The sequence below is a fragment of the Chaetura pelagica genome, unplaced genomic scaffold (assembly GCF_000747805.2).
Source record: "Chaetura pelagica isolate M959 unplaced genomic scaffold, ChaPel_1.0 scaffold18, whole genome shotgun sequence".
Lineage (NCBI taxonomy): Eukaryota > Metazoa > Chordata > Aves > Apodiformes > Apodidae > Chaetura > Chaetura pelagica.
Window position 1 is genome coordinate 734,072 of NW_009954310.1, and position 17,098 is coordinate 751,169.

Sequence of the window (17,098 nt, forward strand, 5' to 3'; positions counted from 1 at the left end):
CCTGCATCGTGTTGGGAATTTGTAAATTACCCATGCAAATTACATCTCCCTTTTAATTAATTCAAAAGCTTCCTGTGTGCAGGGTGCACACAGCTTTTAGGTATTTGGTCATTCAGTCTCCACATACCATTAGCAAAACTTCAGTGCCAATATAAATGTAAGTCAATATCAAAAAACTACAGAATTTCATAAAGTATAGTTGAATTCCAATAAAATTCAGAACTGATAAGGATCTTCTTGACATATCAGACATAAGACCTATTAGACAGTTGAAAAAATCTTTGCCTTCTATTGTTTATGGAAAAACCGTAAAGAGAAAAAAAAAGTCCAAAAAAGTTTTCAATGTATCTAAAATTTAAACATTAATGGTTTTATGGGGTGGGTTTGTTGGGGTTTTTTTAAACCTTTTATTTGTGGAATTCCTCTGTGGATAAAGATAAGATGGTTTAATTAAGTTTACCATTGTTTTGGGTGGGTGAATTTTGGGTTCAAGCTAGTAACACCAGCCTGATGTTCTACAAAACTCTCCAGGAAGGTCAGCTTTCTCCATTGTCTCTCTGGTCTAGTGTGAGGTGTCCCTGCTTATGGCAGGGAGATTGGAACCTGATGATCTTTAAGGTCCCTTCCAACCCTAACCATTCTATGATTCTATGTGACACCAACCCCTCTGCTCCACAGGCTGGGGAGCAGTCTCTGGGTGGCAGCGATAGGAGGGCAGAAGCAGGAACTACAAGCATCCCTATGTCTCAGTGTAAACTTCTTTCTCAACTCCTGTGAACACAGTTATTGTCATCTGGCCTCAGAAGTCCTCTTCTTTTATGTGTGGCAATTTAGAACCTAGGAAATGGGAAAGAAGTAGATATTGAATTTGCATAGTTCATGTACAGTCACAAAGTGGGATGGACTTTGACTTCCCTGTCACAGTCCTTACTGTATGAACATGCATCAACACACATGTCCCTGCTTCCATCTCTTACAGTCCAAATGAGACAATACAGGGAATATTTTCAGGGGTGGCTTGTTGCTGGTAGCACCTTCGGGACCTTCTGGTTGGTTTCTGAAACCCTTGACCTATTGGCAAGCCTATAGTATCTGCTCTTTACCTTTAGGTCTCCCCCCCCAAGAAATGCAAGAAGGCAGCTCCATGTGCCAGGAATTAACCTGGGAACTTGACCTGAGGAAAACATGTCCCATTTGTGCAGTTCAGTGTAACAGGAAAACATCTGTCTGTCATGTCACGCAAGATAAGGTGATTTGTGAGTCCTTTTGCCTCAGGTGGATTCAATTTTTGATCTTGGAAGGAACCCAAGCCAGAGACAGCTGTCTGCATACTGTGCTGTCCAGCCTGCAGAGCATGCACTGAGCCTGGCTGCTGGAGAGATCCTGTCTCCTGGATGCTTTCTTGAGCTGCTTTGAGACACCCAGCCCCTCCCACCCTCCTCTTATCACTAACAATAACCAGATACCCCTGTTTGTCTTTAGTATCTGAAAGAAGAGACCTCAATTAAACTGTTTCCCATTATTTAGGTAGATATGGAGGTTTCTGTTGTTTCAACCTCATAGGGGTTAATCTGTGCAGTATTTTGTTTCTCCTCATGGGTTTGTTTTTTGAGTTTCTTTTATCTGCAAAACTTCTGTTAATTCCCTAATAGTATTCTGTTTTCAAGGAAGCTATATGGAAAAAGTGAGTCAGAATAAAACCAATTCCAACCCCAGCCTCATACAAGGCAACCAGACAGGGATGAAATGCTGCCATATAATGTTGATGGCCAGATGACCTTGCAGGTGAAATTTTCAGGTGTGCCTTGCTGCCTGCTTTGGCCTGACACAGCTTCTGTGGAAACCGAGGATGGTTTTATCTCTGACTTCCTGCCAGCAGAGTTAGGCAGCTCTGTGGAACAGTTCAGGCTCTTAATCTCAAAATGTGAGTTTCTGAATTGTAGTTGACAGTGAAGCACTTGGATTCTTTCAAGTCCTGACCCAGAGTTTCTGTAAAAACAACAGAAATATGAGGGCAGAAAGGGAATTGTGGTGTTGCTAGAAGCAGCCAAAGATCTCCTCTGGAGGAGACATGTTAGGCTGGAGATGTGCTGGGGTCTTTCTGTGAAGGGCTGTACAGAGGCAGACACAGAAATGTGTCTGTGACTGTACATAAAAACTGAATTCCTTTACCCGCAAAGGAGTTCTTGAAACAGAAGCTTGTAACTCTCAGCACCTTAATTTCTCTAGAGATAGCTTTACTCCAACTGCTTGGTGGCCTGGCTTGCCACAGTGAAAGGAGGTGAATGAAGGAGGGGTACAGAATGTGACATTTACCATTTTAGGACTGTTAAATGTAAAGAAACTTAGGCAATTTAGGCAATCAACAAGACTACATTATATGGGAAGAAATGTGCCCCAAGGCTGTCCCTGTTGAAGATATGTCTCCAAACAAAAGAAAACAAGAATTGGTCATTTCTAAATTTTGACTGGTGCTTGAATTTAGTGCAGCTTTCCCCAGGCACAGGCAGGTAGTAAAAAGGGGCAGGCTACACTTTCAGAGGAGTAACATCCTCTACCTAATCAATCCTCTTTAGTAAGAATATACGTTGAAGACCTCATCTTGCCTTACACACTGCTCAAGATGTCCTTGCTCATTGGCGTCAAAACAAGGGGAAGTGGGAATAAAGCCAAAAAGCACAGCTGAGGGGGAAAGTGAGGCAGAGTATGGAATTGAAGAAGAAATACAGGAGTACTGCGTCTCTGCCAAGAGGGTGGAAAAAGTAGGAAAACTGGGAAAATACCACCTGTAGCAGGATCTTTCAGGCCAAAGGAGTGAGAATATTTTTTTCTCCATTTATCACTTACATACCTTGAATGCTTTGCAGAAGCAGTTGCTGTAACAAGGACAGAAGGCAACCTGAGATTAAGCGGGCACTGGCTTCTTCTGCCTTTCGTGGGCTTTTGGCCAGTACTGGAGTCATTGCTTCCAAATCAAAGTCAGGTATGAGGTCAACCTCAGCCTCAGGCTAAAAAGCCACTGGAATGCCTTAAGAGACAGTGTTACCAAGAGGAGCTCCTTCCAGTAAGGAACTGTTAATGCAGGCTTGCCCAGACACAGCTTGCCAGCACAGGGTGCAAGGAAGAAGGCAATTTGGCCAATTTTTCCCACTCTGACTTCATACTAGGCAGAGCAATTCAGGAAGCCAAACCCACCAGCACAAGAGCCATGCCTTCCAGCACACTGTGTGCCTCTGTAGCTGGAAGCACTGAACACAGAGAACCTGGGGACCTTTCCTTCTCTGTGGTCGAGGAACTTTTGTCCAGCTGAATATCTCTCTCTGTGCAAATTTTATGGAGTCTAGGGCATGCCTTCTTTGTGTCTCACAGTCTAAATCATCATGAAATCCTATTGCCCACCTAATAGCACATAGGAGCTGACTGTCATCCATGTTCAACAAATGATTCACCAGGAGTATTTTAATGGGAGTGAGCCAAGGAGCTGGGTGAACACCCAAAGGCTCTAGTCCTTCAGAGGTTTGCCAAAGTTGCTGGTAGGCATCAATAACTGTCTTTGAAGAAAAATACCTAACAGACCAACACCCCTAAATCTGCAGGTCTGTGTGCCTCCCTAGCACCCACCTTCCTTTCAACACAACAGATCTTGATGGGCCTTCTGTTCCCTGTTACAGACTTCAACCTCTCTCCAAAACATGCCATACTCACGTGCTGTAGCTCTCCAGAGGGATCGTGGTGTTCCTATACATTGTGAACTACTTGGCATGCAATCCTTCTCAGGGTTGGATACCTAGTAAAGGAGGGTGTGTCTGCTTGTTCAAACATAGGAAAATGATCTCTCTAAGAAGAGGAGGTCACTTAAGTATAAACTGGGAATAGACCCCAACTCTTCAGAGCAGGAAACATCTGTACCATCTCTTCAGAAAACAAGTGGCTCAGCAGGATTTCAGTTGTTTGTGGGAACCACGGCAAGTCAATAATGTTCCCAGTTGTGTTCAGGCTATATAGATAATGTGCTTTTTTAGCCCCATCCAGTTGTATTTACAGTTGTAATCAGCATTGCTCCTTTGCAATTCTTTGTTGAGAGTTTTTATTTAGAGCAGATTTTTCTGGCAAATCCAAATCATGTTGTTGTTAATTAGTTAGTCTTCGGTATCTGCTCCAATGACAGAGCGTTGGACCATGACTATCATACTTCCTTAATGAGAGAGAAAGGGAGATCTGGTTTTGTCTCACTGTGTGCAAATGACAGAATTTCACTGAAATAACTCAGATATGCTGTCATGAAAGGAGAAAAACAAACACAACCCCCCCAATATCTTCAAGTACTGACATCTGCCTTCCCTGTGGTGCTCCTTTCTGAAAGCTGCAGCTCAAAACTCACCCATACAGAAGCAATACAACAAAACCCATGAATAAGGGTTGAATTTTCTTTGCAGCCTTCAAGTTTCGGGCTGTTCTGGAGGTCTGGAATAGTTTTCATCTATCAAAGCAAAGACCAGTCCACTTCCAGCACCCAGAAATAGATGTCTCATCATCACACTCCATATCATGATGCAGGCTTGAGCTTTGGGGGGTTGTGCATGGAGATATGTTGGGGAAAACTATGTAGGTCAGTGGTTTTCAGCCTGTGAAGCAGACTTCCAAAAATGGAGCAAAATCAAGCTGGACTGTATGATACAGGACCCCACACAAGAATTTTCTAAACATGTTTCATCCTGATCAGAAAATTGTTTAGGGTCTCCAAACAGAAAACAGTTGAAAGTTTCTGATTTAATATAATGGAAGCAATACATATCTGTCCTTGTTCCGACCAAGCAAGAACAGATTTATTTCTACAGCAATAACTATTCAAATAACAATTACAATTTCATTTGGTCATGGTGATGCTTTAGTTTAAATAATGGGTAAAGATCTGTTATTATTTTAAATGTGCATTGTTAATTAAAGAGAGGTGCTACGATGCCAATGAGATATTTTACCAAAGGGTTTTCAATTTACTTTTTTTTTTTTTTTTTTCGTTACCCAGAGGAAAGAAAGCCCTGTTTGTAGTTTAGAGAACAGAAAAGTAGAAAGAAGAGTTAACAAAAAGACCCTTGAACAGCTCAGGTGCAAGCAGTGGGTGAGATTTCACTCGTGGTTATTCTGTGTGTCAGGAGCAGGGATAAGCAGACTATTCTGTACATGCTACATGCTTTGGAGAAGCATTTGGCTACATGGTAACACATGTGGGAGGAGGGAGAGGCAGGACCTATTTGAACTTAATCACAAGAAAGGATCCCAGCATCATGGACCCCAGGCAACATAAACCAAATTCCTGATCCAACATGAAAAAAGAGAAATACTGAATCATGAGGTTGCCTTGATTAACCGTATGTTGTTCTTTCCCACACGTATGAAAGCCCTGTTTGTAGTTTAGAGAACAGAAAAGTAGAAAGAAGAGTTAACAAAAAGACCCTTGAACAGCTCAGGTGCAAGCAGTGGGTGAGATTTCACTCGTGGTTATTCTGTGTGTCAGGAGCAGGGATAAGCAGACTATTCTGTACATGCTACATGCTTTGGAGAAGCATTTGGCTACATGGTAACACATGTGGGAGGAGGGAGAGGCAGGACCTATTTGAACTTAATCACAAGAAAGGATCCCAGCATCATGGACCCCAGGCAACATAAACCAAATTCCTGATCCAACATGAAAAAAGAGAAATACTGAATCATGAGGTTGCCTTGATTAACCGTATGTTGTTCTTTCCCACACGTTTACACCTTCCATTCTGATTTGTCTGAGCTCATATACCATTATTTGGTTTTGATTTTTAATTAACTTCTTTTTTTCTTCTGTCTCCCTGAAACATAGTTGAGGTAATTTGTGTAATGATAATATGAGTTACAGCGGGGAAACACTGGCAACACTGTTGCCAGTTGAACACAAGTTCAGGTGGGTTAGAGTTAGGTTGATTTCAAATTATCAACATCAGCTCCACTAATGTCTCTGAAACTGGGCAACCTGGAAATCAGGCACCTCAGCTTCTAGTGGCTTGGAAATGTACTTGGCATTTACTTTTTATGAAAAAGCACAAGAAAATGTTGATTTCTGTCCAGATCCCCTGTAAAATTTTCAGAGATAAAGGAAGCAAAGCCCATGTTGAAACATCTTCAAAGTTGAAATGTATGTTTGAAGTTTTAGAAAAATCACAAAGCCCTAAATTCAGCCACTGGCTTACAATAAAACACTTATTAAATTATTTTCTTTTTTGCAAGCATTTGAAGAAAAAGCATGGTTTTGTAAGGAAAAACTAGAGCAAATCCTAGACAGAATTAGAAGGCACTTCTGATAGCTATATGAAAGTCTTTGTAAGGAAGATCATGTGGCCACTGCTGGAAGAGACCTTGACTGTCCAAGGTCCCTTACATCCAATGCCTTCATCAAGAGTCATTTGTCACAATGGAAGTGAAGGGCGAATATCCCATTACACTTGGATAGTTCCCTCCCTTCCCCCAATAATTTATTGTTTTTCCACTGCATGTCTATAGTGTAGACAGTGTTTCTATGTGCATTCAATCCAAGATACAAAGCTTTTGGAAAAAATAAAATCAAATCTGTTTTTTAGAAGGGTTTAACATTTTGGGTAGTGCATGTAACCTGCATCAAAAAACTCCAAACATGAGCATATGTAGGAAACAATTGCTTTACAACCCTCTCCTAGATCTTCATTGCACACATAACACCACTGCTTCTGAGTCACCATGCAAATGATTCAGCACTGTGGGCAGAAGCACAAACCCGGTGGTGCAATGTTTTCTGCTCACCTGCAGATCACAGAACATCGTGTACTTCCTTTCAGAGGTATCAACCTGCTCAAGAAAGGCTTTTCCTCAGCACATGCTGACACCACTGAATGGTGGAAGGCTGAGACCTGCCCACAACCTGTGGAGGGTGAAGCAAGTTGTCCTAGAATTATTCTGATCTTTGTCTGCCTTCAGGGGGTGTTGTGAAAGGGAATTATTCTCACTTTTCCTCCAGTTGGGCTCCCCACCCATGCTCGTAACTGACAGCTCAACTTGAAAGAGTTCACCCACAGGAAACTATTAAACTGATCATCATTCTTGTGGTTTAGCCATTGATACAAACAAGTTTTGTTTTAAAAAGAGAAAAATGCTGTGGTAATTTTTCATAATAACTTTTTCCTCCTCTTAAATAAACTTGGGCAGGATCCCAACGAAGGTGGTTGACTGTGTTGGATAATTAAAGGATAGATCTTTTTCAGCATAACAGATTGGTGAATGTTGTGTAAATCTGCATTTAGGCAATTGAAGGACTGTGCTTCACAGCATAGTCAAATTCATGGATGGCTGTGTCATGATAAAGCCTAGCTCAGCCACAACAAGTGTTAGGAGTCAGTGAAGAACACTTTCTGCCCAGGTTTTACGAATGTCAAACATAGCTGTGGCATTTTGTTGAAATCTGGCTGGAACCAGAGTTATCTTACCTCATCAGAAGGCTCTGCATGGTTTCTGCTTTCCCAAGCTCTTTCCAGAGGAATAGAAAAAACAGCAAGGTCAAGCTGAACAATTGAGAACTCCTAAGAGGAAAGGAGATGGGAGAGTGTTTGGGAATGTGTTAAATTGTATTTGTAGTATGGCAGAGAGACAGAGCCAGAGACAGGATGCTCTACGAGAGGGAAGAGATGGTCCAAGCACATTTGGTTTTAAAAAGCTGATTCCAAATTGGATATGAGCTAGGCAGTTCCCAGGAATTTCCCAGACTCCCACCTACATCTGAGCTGTGACCAGGTTGGAGACAGTGGATGTCTTTCCTTATCAGTCAGTACCTCTCTTGCTCCTATGTCCTCCTCCATCTCCCTGCAGCTATTTTGTCTTTTCTCTCTGTTTCAGAGTTAAATTGATTCTGCAACTGGACCAGATTGGTTCAGATGCCAGTTGAAAGGGCATTTAGCAGTATCAAACTGGCAGGTACAACAATCACAGAGTGAAAATCACTGAATTGACCAGAAGGTTTTCAGAAGCCCCTTTCTCCTCCTTCTGTTTTTCCTGTTCATTTTCCCTTCTCTTCTCCCACCTGCAAAAATAGGGCTCTGCCCATTGATGTCTGAATCACATCCTGACAATTTGCAACTGGATTTGGGCTACTGCACAAGAGTTGTTGCACTGGAAAAACTGCAGCACAGAGACTCTGAATATGGTCTGCATGTTGGCTGTTGACTTTAATACAAATCTTTGTTCTCCTTTGCTCCTCTTGATGATGACCTTGCAGATGCTGGCAGGGTCTGGCACCAAGATGCCACAGAGCTGGCACCAAGATACCATTGGCATAAAGGATCCACCACTGACACCAAATAGTGGCAGTGGTACCAGAGCAGTGAGGCAGGCACTGCCAAGCAGAGCTGGCTGACACAAGATTTGGAGATGCTGGTTTCTGTGGAAATAAAAATCTCCTGGCAGGACTCTGTGATTCCTGCAGAGATTGATCAAAGCATCATTTGGGTGACAAATAATACAAGACAGGAGCACATCTGTCTTGCTACCAGCCCTCTCCCCTTGCACACTGCCTTATTCTTCCAAGGACTTCCAAGGAAAGGATAAAACAGTGTGGTGATTTGCCTTCCTAGTAATACATAATCTTATTTATGTTCTGAGGTTAAAGTGCTAGTGTGTAGAAAGTTCCTGTGAAGCCTTTTTGTGTTGGTTTGCTCATTTCAGTGCCAAGCTTCCTCCTTCAATTAGGGACAAGAAATGTTTAAGATGTTTCAGGATCAGGACTGATTTTGAGGATAACCAGTTGAACCACAAGGAGGAAGAACTAGACAGGCACACCTGCACCTTAAGATTGTTCAAAAGAGGCCCTGAGATTCAATGGTTCTCCCAGACTAGAGTCGTAAAAGAGAAGAGACTTAAAAATCAGATAGAACATTACAGCAAGATCTCCTGAATGTCATATGAATGTCCAGCATCCACAGGCAGATACCATGTAATATTAAAACAAAGAAATAAAGACTATCAAGGCAATTATGGAGCCATTGTTGGGCTTCACTGATTAATGCTTAGTAATCCACAGCTCCCATCAAACTTAGTAGGGTTTTGCAATGTTAGTAACAATTTGTTGCTCCTGTTATCTTACTTTTCTTCAGTAAGGAAAATTTAGTCCTTGAAAAATCTATGCAAATTTAGTCTGGTCTGTAAGTCACATCCTGATTGCACTGAGCCAGTTTACAAAACTCTGATATATAATTTACTGTTAACTTATTTATGAAAAACTTACTGTTTGAGGGTGTGTGTGGTTTTGTGTTTTTTCTCATCAAATCAAAGTGCTCCCTAAGGAAAGTGTTGCCAGGTAAATTACTGATGCGTGTCTTGCGGTTATAATTTCAGGAATGTTCAAATTCCTGTCTTCCTTTTCTGTGTTTTCAGTAGGTTAGTCAAAAAATGGCTTGAAGAGGTGGAGTCTAAGATAAAAGAGAATATAAATCAGATTACGAAAGTATATGCAGGGACCTTTCCTTAACTGTTCCAAGTCTCTAATATGTTTAACCCCAGGAAGTAACTTGATGGGTAAATCTTAGATCATACTCAGAACCACTAATTTTGCCTGAATCCAGTGTTGAAAAGGAGAATTATCCACTCTAAAACTTTATCCTCATCATCTGACTTGCATTTTAAGAAGTAATTAATCTTTTTCTTATTCTACCTCCAACAAAGGTGTAAGTTGTTGTGCAGTTTGAGGGGCTGGATAGAGATGACTCATAAAAGAGCAATAAGCTCTTTCACTTACTTTTCTTTAGTATGGGGATTTTCTTTACATCCAGCTCACCAATTAAAACACCACTCCAGCAGAATGTGGTAGGGCTCAGCCATCTTTATCTTTTAAGATTGGTTTCCTAAGGAAGTGAGAAACATGCCATTACATGCTCCATATGTCTGTTTCTCTCTGTCATTCCCCTCCTCGCCCCCCACCTGTCCCAACAGTGTTAAAATCTGCTGATTTATTTCAACCACAAGTATAACAGAGAAGTGCAATTTCCAAAATATAAAGCTGCCAGAAATGTAATGGAAATCAAGGGCTGGGTAATGTGGGACAGTCTACAGCACAAGCTGACTCTTCTTAGACAGCAAAGAAATTTAGCCTTAGAAATTCTCCTACAGAAAACCAAAGTTCACTAGTTCTGCTTCTAGAAATACATGTTTATTTCTTGGATTCTGAAGAGGAGTTATGTCCAGAGATCACATTTTGGTGTCATGAGTGTGTTTAAAAGTAAACTCAAAATTATGATGCTTCAATTTGCAGCCAGAAAACAGGAGTGCTAAGACCTCCTCTCAACAACATTCTACCCAAATTCCTGAGGGTGTTCACTCTTCATTTTTGCTGACATCACAGCTTTTTATACATCTTTTATGATTCACATCTTTAAACTAGTCCTGAAAGAGCCATTTTGCCTTGTCATCTGCTGCCTTGGATAGCTAACTTTTCCCAAGGAAGGTTTTCAGTGCCTTCTCAGTAAGGGCAGAAACATCATGGCCATTCCATCTGGCTATTTGGCTTATTGGTCCTAGAAAAGCTGCAGAAAATTTGACTTATGCTGCTCAAGTGCTTGAGCTGAATTCCAAGTTTTATGTGGAAGTTCTTGCTCCTGTTCGCAGCAGGGCTGTCTCGTAAGTGCAGTGAGGGGAATTTTAAGTCATTTCCTACAGGATTATTCAGTTCATTGTTAGTGAGGACTGCTGGGTGACTTAGGTCCTCTCAGCAGGGAGCAAAGCATGGTTTCCCTGTGCTAGCAAGCCAGGCACTTTGCACTGTCCTCATGGTGAGAGTCTGCAGTGATGCTATGACTGTTTTCCAAGAGAGTGCAGAAGACATTAGTAAGTGCAAGATTCCCTGCAATAACGCAGGGGTTGTGCAGATGGGACCTTTAGAGAGATGAGGGGAAAATAATCCTAGGGACCTAAGCCCAAATCAGATGCTATGATCAATTGGGTCTAAACTTCAGACATCAACTGAAGTGGTTATTGGGTCCAAAGTGCAGAGGTTCACAAAAGAATTGTACAGGGAGTGTCTTAAACTCAATCAGGAGGTTGTCACGTGAATCCATGGTAAGTGGACTTCTACCCTACAGACTTCTCACCCTCTCCTACAGTGACCTGCCCTCTCTACCCAGTCTTAAATGAGACTGATCATGGAAGCTGAATTATCTTTCAGTTGAATGTGTAATGGACCAAATAACTACTACAAAGTTGGGGCTAGAATTAGGATGTTAAGATGTTAGGATGCTCAGAACCAGCATGACTCAGTGACAGATTAAAATGCAGCTTCATGTCAAAGAGCTCTGACCTGTTCCCTCAGTCCAAGTCAAGCCGTATCATGACACAGGGCATGTCCTTCAGTTATATTTGGAGGGCTGGGGAGTGAAAAAACATATCCTGCTGTCTCAAGCAGCAATATGAATGTCATGAAAACTTACTAAACCCTGATGCTATACATTAAAGCCAGCATAAACCTTGCAGAAGAATTCCAGCCTCATGGGAAATATTATATACAAGGATGTTTGAGAACTAGGGCTGAAGGGTTTAGTTTGATGTCTTAATTGGGACCTGATGCACAGCTGCCACTGGGTTTCTTCACTCCCTAATCTTAATTTCTTTTGCTTGGCAGACACCCTGCAGACAAGCAAGCCTTCAAAAACTGGAGAAATAAATGTGTTCTAGGTGAGGGTCTAACAGGTTATATCCCAGAAACCTCTGCAGGATGTGCACAGTTAAACAGACCTTCCCACTGAGCTATTAGCAGTGTAAAGCCAGGCAGAGTTTTCTTTGGATGAGGTGGGTTTTTCTGTCCGATTCCTGATCTCCAGACCCAAGCCAAGAATACTTGGGTAATTATTTTTTTTCCTTTTATAGAGTCCTGTGACCTGAGAAAGATTTATAGCTGCTGCAGAGAAACAGGTGCCAGAATGATCATGGTATATTGGGAAATTCCATTCCACTGACAGTCCAGATCCAGGATGGTCAGAGCTGGTCCAGGGCTTTGAAGAGACCACAGTCAACTTGAATGTAAGCTTCTTTATTTTCTTTTTTTTTTTTTTTTTTTCCTTCTTATTCTCTTTCTCTCTTTTGCTGAAAGCCCAGGAATTGATTTGCAGATTTCCTTATGTCTATGTGGTGTTGATATGGGAAGCAATCCAGGAGACCTCTTGTTTTTGCCAGTGGTGAAAAGTTACTGCATTGTGAATGACCAATAGCTGTCTTGTAAGACAGGTTTTTCCAAGGCTGGTTTTCAATCTTCCTTCAAAATGCTTGTCCTTGCCAAATTCACCACAGAGCATGGCACCTCCTGGATGTCTAAATGATAAATAGGGAACGTGGACATTCACCTGTTCCAAAGTCACTATGTCTAGGCGCCATGTAAGTGCAAAAAGAGAGGTTGTTGGACAGAATAAGCGTCCAAGATGGAAAAGCAAAGCAAGTATAGTTTAGAGGAAAGATTCTCTGCTTATGAGCTGGACTTATCCTAGAGAGATTCTCTGCTTGTGGACTTGACATCTGGCTGCTTTGAGCTGTTGGGTTTGGGCCGTTTTAGAAGTTGTCATCCTCACATTGTGTATTCCTCATTTCCCCAGGAACATTCTTTTGCCTTGACTAGCTTGGTTTTACCACTTCATGGGGTCATATTTTCCCATATGACTTGTGGCCTGGTCTCCTCCTGGTTTCTCAGTATCAAAGAGAAGATCAGAAGCTTGGGCATACTCTGCATCTCCCCACAGTACTGTTGGCTCTGTGACCCCTGCAGCTGTTTCATTCATCCAAGAGGTAGTGATATGTGCTTTTGCTTTTCCTGCCACAAAAAATTACCACCCTAGAGACAGCTTCTTCTCCAAAGGAACCAGACTGCTTTATGAAGTCCTAAAAATCTAGGCCAGAGAATGCCAGCTGGCTCAATCAGCTGGGGTTTTCTCTAAATCTAATTTGTTCTTCTCTACCATATCTATGGTAATGTGTCCACCCTCGGCTCTCTATTCATTGGCCTCCCATTATACTGGGAAAATTTAACAGAACACACTGTCTGCTGGACTGAACTTTTTTTTTAATTTATTTATTCTTTTAATAAAACTGCAGATGAAAATTTGGAGAAACAATGCTGAAATGTGTCCAAAATGTCAAACCATGGAGCTAAATGAGATGCTGAGATCCAGCTGTGAAATTCCACAATGGATCTCTTCTCAGAGATCTGCCAGAGGGGAGCTGGACTGTGTGTGCTACTTGAGCTTCAACTTAACTCTATACTGAAAGTTGACACAAAGAGAAAAAATGTCCCTTTTTTTTAGACTTCTAGCATTTTCCCAGCAGGGACCAGTGGCCAGTAGCCAGGTTTCAAAGAGAACTATGATTGATGGGTGAATATGTAATGGGGAAAATATCTTGCTGCTTCCTCATGTCTAATTCCCACTGCTTTTGCAGGCTGCATCCCAAATCACTGCTGAGAATAAACAAGTGAGTTTCCTTTCTGGGACATCTTGATGTCTATGAGATGGACAGTTCAATATGAAATCTTTTCATGCTCATTGAATGATGATTTGTCATTTGTATACAATGGTACCTAAGCAGAGCTTCCCAAATAATCAGAATTTCTAATGACTCATTGTTAACAGGGGAACTTTAGCTTCCAGTAATCAGATCTACTATGGGTGGAGAGCTACATAAGTCCTATAAAGTTCTCCTAATGTCACTAAAAGTGGGTCTTCTTTCATTCCTGTTGTGGCTAGCTCCAAAATGAGTTCACTGACATCCTCCTTGAAGAATGCCAGGTGGGCATTTAAATAGTTTTTGCCAGGGACACAATGTATTGAGATATAATGTCATGATGGATGTTCCATTCTACATTGGGTTTTGGAAAACTTAGTCTGAGCTGTAAAACTGGACTTTAGAGGACCAAAAGGGCTGAGCACAGACTGCTTCTAACTTGGAAGAGTGTTTTTGGCATGGATTTGCAAGTTACCTATCCCACTGGAAGGCTTGTTTGTGTGCATCTTCTTCAAAGGTTGGCATCAGAATGAATGAGTGAAATGTCTAAGTAGCTGAATGAGTGGTCAATACAGAACCCAGAAGCATAGGCATCACACAAATGAAAACTTTATTGATGTTCATCTACAATAGTTGGATATTTTTTGAGAGCAGTTGATTGATCAGTTCCCTTTTGAGAAAAGGAAGAAATGTTGATGAATTTCCCTGAAATCATTACACCTTCCATTACTCTTAAAGAAATGTCAGGACCCTATGACTAAGTGAAAAAATACACCAAGGGCAGGAAGGATCTATTAAGGGTTTCCCCCCCACCTCACATACTGATTTCACTGTTTCTGCAGTGATTATTTGGCCATGCAATTTCTTTTTAACCTTCAGATTCATTGAGTGCCAATGATTAGTTGTAAAGGGAAAAAATCTTCAGATGGCTAGATAGTGTTCTGCAGATGTTATCCATTGTAGGTGATTCTGTTTTGAGGTTAACTATAAAATAACAAAAAAACCCAACCAACTCAATCTCAGAGAGACTCAGAGAGCTCTTGGGAGTGGTAATGCAGTACAGAGCCTTTCACCCTAAGGTCAGCAGGTCAAACCCATTTCAGATCAGGAGTGACCAGCAGTTATGATGTGTCTGATTTCAGACTCACAGAGGCAATTCGCAAAGTGTTGCTTTTATTAGTGCTACTGGAAGATCATTCCTGCACCTCTGTTGCAAAACCTGATCTATGTAATTCTTCCTAGACAACATGGAAATTTATACTTTACAAATATCCAGAAATACGGACTTATTTACACTACAAAAATCACCACAGTTGTCATCATTTGCCCTTTCCTAGGCCAGCACAGTAGAAAGATCAAAGATGCAATTGACCGCAATTAAGGACTCGATTCTCTTACCTCTAGATGTGCCCTCGGGGGTCAAGCTCAGAACACTAATAGCTCCCACCACAAAGCTAAGTCATTCTTCCTGGGTATTTCACTGGAGATGTTTATCACCAAGAAGTGTCCAAGGATCTTAAATCAGCACAAATGAAACTGTGCAGGCTGAAGGAGCGAATGCAATGAATGGATTGAAAGAGAAAAGCAAGGAACGGCAATTTAAAAAAAAAAGGAAAAGCTGAGATTGTAAGAAGAACTCATCAGTCTCTGAGTCTGTTAGAGGCAGTGCTGACACACAGTGCTGACACACACTCACCTTCCAGGAGCAGCATAGCTGCAGGCAGTACATTAGACATGTGGAAGGAGTGCTGCATGAAGTCAAAGAAAATCTAAGCTGCTTTTCCTCTGCCATAAATCAAAGTGCATGAGTTTTTTTTCCAAGGCAAGGTGAAAGATTGATTTTTGCACAGTGTAGGGCTGCATATATTAGCTGCTGATTTTCAAGGAAATGGAACCATTTCTGAATGATGTGACATGCATTATTGTCGGTTTCAACATGTGCAGTAATGCCTAAGCTTACTCCACCCTGTAACCCTGTTCTCTTCTCATGTGCACCATCCCTTCTCCCTGATGGCTGCTTTTCAAGCAATTTCTCTTAATCAGCTTTTCTTCTTGCTTTTCAAATGAATTTTGAGACTGTGAAAGATGTTAACTTCTCCAAGGTGGCAGATGAATGAAATCCATCCCCACTCCCTGCCACAGGTTCAGGAGGCCAAATGCTTTGACTGAAGAATTCAGAGTATATCCACACTATACAAAGCAAAACTATATAGAAGTACTCAGGAAGGCACTGGCATTCTAATAAATGGTATAACTGGATCAGACTAATTAATCCATCTAGAAGCCAAGCATGATGTCTACTTTGTATCCCAGCAAAATCTAGTTTTGGGGATTGTATGTTGCTCATTGCCTGCAGTAAACAATGCAGAAGGATAAGGGAGAAATGAGTTTGGAAGAGCAAAAATTAAGAAGGAATAGCTGTAGAGGTGAGGGTGTCAGTTTTAGGAGGAAAAGGAGCTGGACTGGAAGAGCACAGAGGACATAGAAATCCCAGGCGTTATTAAACCTTGAACAGGTAGTCTATTGCATTTTGTGCCATAAAAGCAGTGGTGCTGATGGGCCACACTGTAGGGTCAGTTCCCTCTTTGGCAATATTACTGTAGGGGCCCAGAACTGTAGCAATGCTAGCAGCTTTGGAACAGTGTATGCACTGGTGTGGGTGAGTTTTTATTTAGCCCATCTTGCCCAAATAGTGAGCACAAACTTTCATTTCTTTTAACAGGAGAACAATGGTGGAACTGCTTTCTAAAGTAATTTGCATTGTAAAGTAAATAGAAACCATCTTCTCCATCTCAAAGGTTAAAGTAATTCCCTTGAAATCAGTGGTGCTGTATAAGTAGGGGCCTTGAATCTATGCCCAAATCACCTGCCTTTATTGATTATTTTCATCTATCACATCTATGAGGATAGCCTCTACAGGCAAATTTTTTTGTGTTGGGTACAGACTGATATGATTAATGGGAATTTCCAAACCAAGTAGTGGAACTCTCCCAAGTTAATTGCATCCATTTCTCCACCTCTGCATAAACCCCACTTTAAGCCAAGCTTCACTATTGCCTGTAGTTTTCACGAGGCAATGGTCTCAAACATTTAGAGACTTTCAGGCAGTTTCATTCCAAGTTGGCTTTCTCTGAATCCACAGCAGTCGGGAGCTGGCTGTGCCACAAAGATGGTATAAAAATAGTTTTTTAATAGTAATCTGTTTTCCTAGCTGATCTGAAGTGAATCGGGGTCCTTCAGTTCTATTTTTTTCTCCAGATTAGTGGATCAATGTCTGCCACAAAACTGGACAGACTCCAATGTGCAAACTGCAGACAAGCCTGGCACCCAACATTTGGTATGAAATTTCTCTCTTCCCTCTTCCTGTGCCACCCAACCTGCCACTCTGCTGAATCAGCTGTGTGGAAGATGCCCCTTCTCTCCAGCTCTGTGAGCCACTGCTGCCTCTTAAAATGTGACAGACAAAGTGGGTATGTTCGTACCCCCCCTTGGCTCCTCCAGCCTCAGCTTTGCTTACCCTTCCTCCTTCTCCCGCTGAACAGCCAGTTGTTTATATAGCTTTTAAAATTCTGAA